This window comes from Zea mays, chromosome 2, assembly GCF_902167145.1.
Source record: "Zea mays cultivar B73 chromosome 2, Zm-B73-REFERENCE-NAM-5.0, whole genome shotgun sequence".
Classification (NCBI taxonomy): Eukaryota; Viridiplantae; Streptophyta; class Magnoliopsida; order Poales; family Poaceae; genus Zea; species Zea mays.
The window spans coordinates 197,504,630-197,512,504 of record NC_050097.1 but is presented as its reverse complement, the minus strand read 5'-3'; the positions used below and the strand labels follow the sequence as shown (position 1 = coordinate 197,512,504).

Below are 7,875 nucleotides of genomic sequence, written 5' to 3'. Positions count from 1 at the left end.
TGTTATATGAGACGGTTAATTTTTAGTTATTAAGACGCTTATGAAGTGTCCAAATTTGACGGAGTCGCAAAAGATGTCCCACATTTAAGATGGTTATAAAACGTCTTAAAAAATATTATATAAGACATTTTTTAATTTAACCGTCTGAAAAAGGTATTTGTTTAAGTCATTTTGTCTGATAAACCGTCTGAAAAAGGTATTTGTTTAAGTTATTTTATCCGATAAACTGTCTTGAATTAGGTTTTTTTAAGACACTGCTTCTAAAGAACCGTAGAGAATACAAACATTAAAAGTCATAAAGTATTTATCAAACTGTCTCGAATATCCTACAATAATAGACGATTACAATAGGAAAACCATCTTATTTAGGTGACTAATAATGGACGTTTTAGAAACCGTCTTATTTAGTAGACTGTTATTAGACATTTTGGTGGTCGTCTTATTAAGATTTAAACGAAATGACTTACACGGCAGTACATTCTTCAATTTATAATCATTTTTCAGATATCATGTTATAATAATTTGAAAGAGAAATATGCATACACATATATTGAACAACATTATAATTAATATAATATAAATAAGTACCATTCAATATATCATAAATAAGCATTGTCAAACAACGCATACATAAGTGTACTCTAAATCTAAACTAAAATACATAATGGTCTCAAAGCTGCCCTTGTGCTTCTCCCTGTTCTTGATGACTCCTACACGCCTGGTGTTCCTCCCGCCAGTCACCATGACCACGTTGCCGACGTCAAACTTGATGAAGTCCATGATCTTGTTGGTCTCCAGATCGATCTTGATGGTGTCGTTAGCCTTGATGAGCGGGTCGGGGTAGCGGATGGTGCGGCCGTCGTAGGTGTTTAGGTAGGGGATGCCTTTTTGGCCAAACTGAACAGACCTCACCTTACAGAGTTTGAACTGCACACAAACCAATAGAAAAACAGTGAGCATTTCACATGACATTTTCAATGTAGCACATGACATTTTCAATGAAAGCAGTGAGCAACATCTATTAATAGTCCCAACGATTGTAGCACATGACATTTTCAATGCAAGACTTTCATGCACACAACATATATGAACAGTATAGCAAGGATAAGGTACACAGATCTACTAATGAAAAACAGCAACCTCACACAGCTACCAAGATCATCATGCTCAACTAGAACAATGAGAGATGATGTGTTAAATTGGCTGGCATTGCAAGCACGTTGTGCTGTTCCAAGACTTGACACAGTTTATCAGGTGATATACTTGGATCCATGACCTCAAAGAATAACTTACAAAGAGTTGATATGTGCATATAAAACCCTAATTACAGTTAACAGTGGGACGAGGATCAACTTTCACGTGATTTATTACCTGAATTTCTTAGCGTCCCAGAAACGGCAAGTGCCTTTAGATGAAGGTGTAAGTAGTAATGATACATTAGGACGTGAGAAGACAGAAGCTTCACGAGATAATAATTTTCGCTTCTCAGAAACAAATTTGCGCAACCTAAAGTCCCATACCTGATTTGACACAGACAAATAAACTTGCAATATTAGTATACCCTCTAAATTATATAATTCAACTTAAATAAGTTGAGAAGTAAATAAACAACATAGATTATCAGATGAATTATGTAATCTAGATGTCTAGATTACGATAATCCATAGACAGGTCAATATATGTTTATATAATTCATAAGCTGGATTATATAATTATGATAGAAAACAAATAGGTCCTTAATATAAGTAATAAGTAGTGTGTTTCTTGAGGAAAATACATACGTGTGCTTTGTGATCTTCATCAGCAATAGTCAAATACTGCCGAAAATAACGTGTGAAGAATTCCAGGAACATGATACCCTTAAAATTCGTCTCAGGCAGATGATATTCAGGTTCGGGAGAGTCGAGGCTCCAAATCTGAACATAATAAATTAAAAACCATATAAAAATTGCATGCAACGCGGTTAGTACAGAAACTGTGTTGTATTCATGGATCGTGTAAAATGTTATTGTTTTTTCAGCAGAGAATTGAAATCACATACCGTCACTTTGCCATCCAAGCAATCGGTAGCAACAAAGCGGTTGGTCTCCTTTGGATCGAAAGCGATATGATCTACGAGAATGCAATTAGGGGTGCACGGCGCGGGGTCGGCTGGAGCGCGGGGCGTCGCGCGCGGTCGGGTCTTCGGGTCGCGCAGGGGCAGTTCCTAGCGCGGCGTCGGTCCTGCGCCTGGGCGCTCGGCTTCGGTCCGGTCGGGCGGCTGCCTGGGAGAGAGAAGCGAGGGGGAGGGAAGGGAGGAGAGAGAAAAGTGGAAAGAACAGAGGAGGGCGCGGGTGGGTCTAGGGGCGGCGGCGGCTAGCAGGAGAGAGGGCGCGGCCGGCTCCTAGGGTTAGGGGGTGTGGCTGGGAGGATGGGCCCCTAGTGGGCCGAATGTGGTTAGGTTAGGTTTTGGTTTCTTTAGTTTTTTTCTGTGTTTTCATATACAAGTTCCTTTCTAAAAAAATTCAGAATATATTTAAATATATATATATATAAGTATAAATAAAAAGTATGATAAATTTATATAAAAAATAAATTTTATATTTATTCGAAACTTGATTATTTAACAACTTATTATATTTTATGAAATGAATTCACATAGAAACGGAATAATTTCAATAATGTTATCAACACCTCAAAATACTTTACTGTCCATTAATTCATTATTATTTTATAAAAATGTGGTTTTTCATATCATTTTGAATTCTAATAATTGAATTTGAATTTCACTAGCAAACAAAGAAATCATGCACAGATAATGAATACAACAAACACTTGGTAAAATTTTATCTATTAAAGAATTGTTCAATTTATTTATATTACCATTTTATTATCATAAGTATTTATTTTTCTTTCTACTGAAATTTAATAATTCAAATAGAGCTGTTTGCATTTGCTAGTTTTAAGGTGTTACAGTGACTCACCGTTCGTAGCTCCCTTGTCTCTTCCGCCTACAAAGGGAGCAAGCACAAAAGGAGGCTGGGAGCAGCGACACAGGAGGAGGCTGGGGGCGGTGGCACAGGAGCGGTGGACAGGAGGTGGCTGCGGGTGGCGGCATAGGAGCGGTGGATAGGAGGAGGCTTGGGGCATGAGGAGGTTACAGAGAAGATCAGGTTTTGTGGGGTAACTTCCTATTTTCCTCTGTTTTTTGGTTTTTCCTGTCTCAACGATTCGGCAAATAACTTGAGGGCAGGGCATAAAACATGAATTTACTCATCATCATAATATAATAATAATAATATCTAAATTTTATATGAATTGGTCATGTCAATAAGATCATGTTTGTTTAGCCTATAGATTATATAATCTAAATTATTTTGGTGGATTATATAATCTGAGGAGTTTTGTTTGTTTACCTAGATTATTTGAGTTGGTGGTTGCTGCTAATGGTGCCACAAATGAACGCCGCAGCCCGGCGCCTACCGTTCCGAGCCACCGTGACGCGAGACGGCCTCTGGCGGCGGTTATTCATAGGGTTCGGAGTCCATGATTATTGGGCGGCGGTGGTAGTTCCTGAGGGTGGCGGCAGCAGTTCTTGAGGGAGGCGTCGGGTGTGTATGGTGAGATGGCGTCGGGGATGGAAACAAAAGGATAGTGATTCGTGTATATCATCAACTTAAGGCGATTTCACTATTTGCTACGTTTTTCATATACGTCTTATCAGACTATCATGTGAAGATGGTTCCATATTTATAAGTGTCTAGTATACTAACTAACATTTACGACGTTTCTTATAGTCTAGACGACTCTAATAGTATTCTTATTTGTGATGGTTTCATATATAGAAGTGTCTCAAATACTCATTGCTATCTAAGACACTTGTTAACATAGGGATGACTCAAATACTATCCTTATTTGAGACGGTTTATAATAAAAACATGTCTTAAATCAATATAAGACATTTGTTATGACGTAACTGTCTCAAAAAACTTTTCCATTTGAGACGGATTTCCAAAAAATTGTCTTATCTTACTCAACACCATATGATATAAGACACTTCTATAAAATGTACTTATATGAGTCTTTAATAGTGTGTCTTAAATAGTCATATATGTAGTAGTGATCTATATCCAAGATTGACCCAAAGTTATTTTGAATTGCTATATCTAAAACTCATATCATCTTGGGGAAGATATTGATGTTGTAGGAAATAAAGAATTAATCCTATGCCAAAAAGTCAAGACCTACAACATGGAGGAAAGCCAAAGGATGGTAACAATTATTCTTTTTAGTGCAAGTATCTTAAATTATCATTTCTTATGTGTCTTGTGTAGTCACATAGAAAAAGAAAAGCACTTCAAATGTTTTTAAATTATGTCACCATTCTTTGAAGAAATTCCTCTCATATGGTAGATTGCATATTTATCATTTCTATATTATGATAATCTACATGCTTTAAATTGTTTTAACTACCCTATGGCATGATCTACATTAATTATCTTGTTGTTGCCATGTTCTAGATTTAGAGAGATATTCCATGTTCTTAAAAGAATAAGGTGTCACATAAGGAATTCAATTCCTTAGGACACTTATAAAGGGAATCTCTCTTTATATCTGGAAATCATGGGACTAATGTTTTTGTCTAAATAACCTAAGTAGTCTCACATGTAGAGAACAAGTTTCTCTTTGGAGATGCGCAATCTAACATGAAAAAAAGTCAATCCAATGATTTATGTTGTTTTGCCTCTTGCTTAAGTTGGATATGATTCTTCTATATTTATCGCTCTCCATGTTATGAATTAGATTTATTCCCATAATCTTAAAGAATTATCTATGCTTGGTTTGTAAGCAAAATTAAGCACACATCATGGAATAACCTAGTTCATATTATAAAGTTTCCATGATTTAGTAATCTATTTTCCATTTCTTATCAAAATGATTACACAAAGGGAAACTAGTGCTTGTGTTACTAATGACATATCTCTTGAGCTTACTTATGAAAATCTACAAGAGAGTAAGTGCAAGCCGCAAGCGTCAAGGGTTACTCTTCACCCAAAGGAAGAAAGGTAAAAGCAAAGGTATGGGAACTCATCTTCTTAATCAAATATAGTGCCCAACTGCCCATCAATGGTTATTTACTCTAAATTCTTTCTATGTGAAGAATAGATTCTTTATTGGACTTAAGTCAGCCAGATGTGCATTTAATCTCATTCTCTTAAAATGAACTTGTCCATTAGAATCTAATTCATGCCTTTGCAATATCTGTTGTCATATTGATATGCTTCTAAGTCATGATAATAAATTCAATATGAAGAAGTAAAATTCCTATGATTGATCAAGATATTTAAAAGGTGATTATTCCTTTTTCTAATAATGTGCACTAATGTTAAGGATTTTACTTCATGTCTATGTGACTTGTGAATGATGAATTGTTTATATTCCTTATCTAAAAGAAATCCTTCTTCATCATATACTCCCTTGTGCTATTAACATCTCTCTTGAGTATTTTCAATAAGTTTGGAAGGAAAAAAGAGTCAACTATAAAGGGAGGACACTCAAATGAAAGAGAAAGACATCAAGAACAACAACACCTATTTGGACAATAAGATCTTCAAAACAATCAATGGTGTGGTTGTAAGCATTCTAAATCTTTTTTATTGTGAGAATACTAGGCATAAGTTGTTTATTGCAAAGTTTTTTAAGCCTTGATCAAGATGAATAATGCTTCTCCCTATTTGTCTTTAAAAGTGAGTGCATCTATTCAATTCTTTCAAACTTTGATGCATACCTTTAGGGGGAGCCTATTTCTATATCTTGATTATATTGAGACTAACACTTTATCTTAGTAATCTCATATAGTCTCAAGTATGAGAATAAGTTTCTCATGAAGTATGCTACTACATATCAATCCATCTTGGTAAATTAATGTCACCTTATCAAGGATTGTAGCTTTCATTGTTAAAATAGCATATTTACTGGATTCTCCCGTTTTAAGCTTGTTTAATGATCTAATGCCTATGTTGTTCTTTTGATCGCATTTATTGTTTGTTTGATCATTAAATAACTTCAATTAGCACTTATGTTTCTTAGTGCCTCATATACTTTTAATTCAATATCTCTATGTGATATGCACTAAGTTAAAAGGAGAATTCATGTTACATTTATGCAATTTGTGATCCACTTGATATGTAATAACAATGACTTAGAAAAGGGTCACTAGTTGTAGAACTCTCTCTTGTGCAAAATATTTCCATATATTGTCTTGAATATAGGTCTTAAGTAACTAAGACTAAGGACAAAGCACAATGAAGAGAGCGTCTCTATGTGAAGGTACAAAAGGGTAAAACTACTTCCTCTCATTTACACATGTACCTAAATCTTCTATACATTCCTTGCATATCTCGTATAAAAAGGAAGAGAAAGCATGTCTATGCATATCCCTGCTTCATACCTAGTTTAACCTATCAAAAATTTTCATTCTTGCATTAATGCACTTTTGTTACAACTAGGTGAAGTGATTTTATTGTCAAAGAACTTAAAGCTTAACCTTGTAACGAGGATAAGCTACCTTTGTTTCAAAGGTGGAGGGTCCTTAAGTCTCTTTGAAATCCTTAAGGGTAAATGCTTAAAATGATTCCAACATGCTTTCATAAGTGCATAGTCTGTCATGAGCATCACACTTTTATTATGACACATTGCACTTCACAATTTCTATGATAAAGATATGTTCTCATTAACCTAATTATGTGCACTTGGCATTTACGGCCAAAAGCTGTATTCCTCTCAAGGCACATGTTTAGGGGGAGCAATCTATATTATATAGAACTGTTTAAGCTTAATTGACATATCCTTTTAATCATGTCTCTTTCCTTTGGTACATTTGCATATTTCCTATCTCTATTGTGCCAAGGCTAAGACTAATATATTTCCATGAGCATCTCGCGTATTAAGTCTTAGATTGAAAGGGAAATGGAGTATTCGGCAAAGACATCGTTTCCACTCTACATCTTCGGTATTATCCTTCCTTGCCGGTATTCCGCTAGCTCTCCAATTTGGTATAATCTTCACTCATATATTGTTTGCCAAAGGGGGAGAGAAAGTAAAAAGGGCTTATATTTCACTCACAAGTATCCGTTTTTGGCGATTCATGCCAAAGGGGGAGAAAGTATTAGCCCAAAGCAAAAGCACCGCACCACCACCAATTTCAAAAATATGTAGTCTTTCAAGTTGAATTTAAAGAAGTTTTTCAATCGGTATCTTATTTTTGATATAATTTCAAATTAGTATGACCCCTTTCAAAATTAATATCTAAAACCCTCTTGGACACTAAGAGGAGAATTTCATTGAGGGGGAGTTTTGTTTAGTCAAAGGAAGAGCATTTGAAACAGGGGAGAAAATTTCAAATCCTGAAAATGCTTCTCAAAATCTTATTCATTTACCCTTGACTATTCTGCAAAAAGACTTTGAAAAGAATTTCCAAAAGATTTTGCAAAGACAAAACATGTGGTGCAAGCGTGGTCCGAAACGTTAAAATTAAAAGAAAGCATCCATGCATATCCTATTAGATGTATATTGGTTTAATTCCAAGTAACCTTTGCACTTACCTTATGCAAACTAGTTCAATTTTGCATTTATATATTTGCTTTGGTTTGTGTTGGTATCAATCATCAAAAAGGGGGAGATTGAAAGGGAAATAGGGTCAAACCTTTTCCTAAATGATTTTAGTGGTTGAATTGCCCAACACAAATAATTGGACTAACTAGTTTGCTCTAGATTATACGTTCTACAGGTGCCAAAGGTTCAACACAAACCAGTAAAAAGATCAAGTTAGGCTTCAAATAAAGGAGCAAAAAGGAAACTGAAGTGTGCCCTGGTCTGGCGCACCGGACTGTCCGG

At 35.4% G+C, this 7,875-nt stretch overlaps 1 long non-coding RNA gene across 1 annotated transcript; it reads right to left on the bottom strand.

The window, feature by feature from the left end:
• Nucleotides 1-703: 703 nt before the first annotated feature.
• On the bottom strand, nt 704-2,354 carry LOC118476405 (uncharacterized). Its single transcript, XR_004856397.1, has 2 exons — nt 2,042-2,354; nt 704-1,916 (listed from the first exon to the last, which is right to left on the bottom strand). It is a non-coding gene; the product is annotated as an uncharacterized lncRNA (long non-coding RNA).
• Between the last annotated feature and the right edge of the window lie 5,521 nt (nt 2,355-7,875).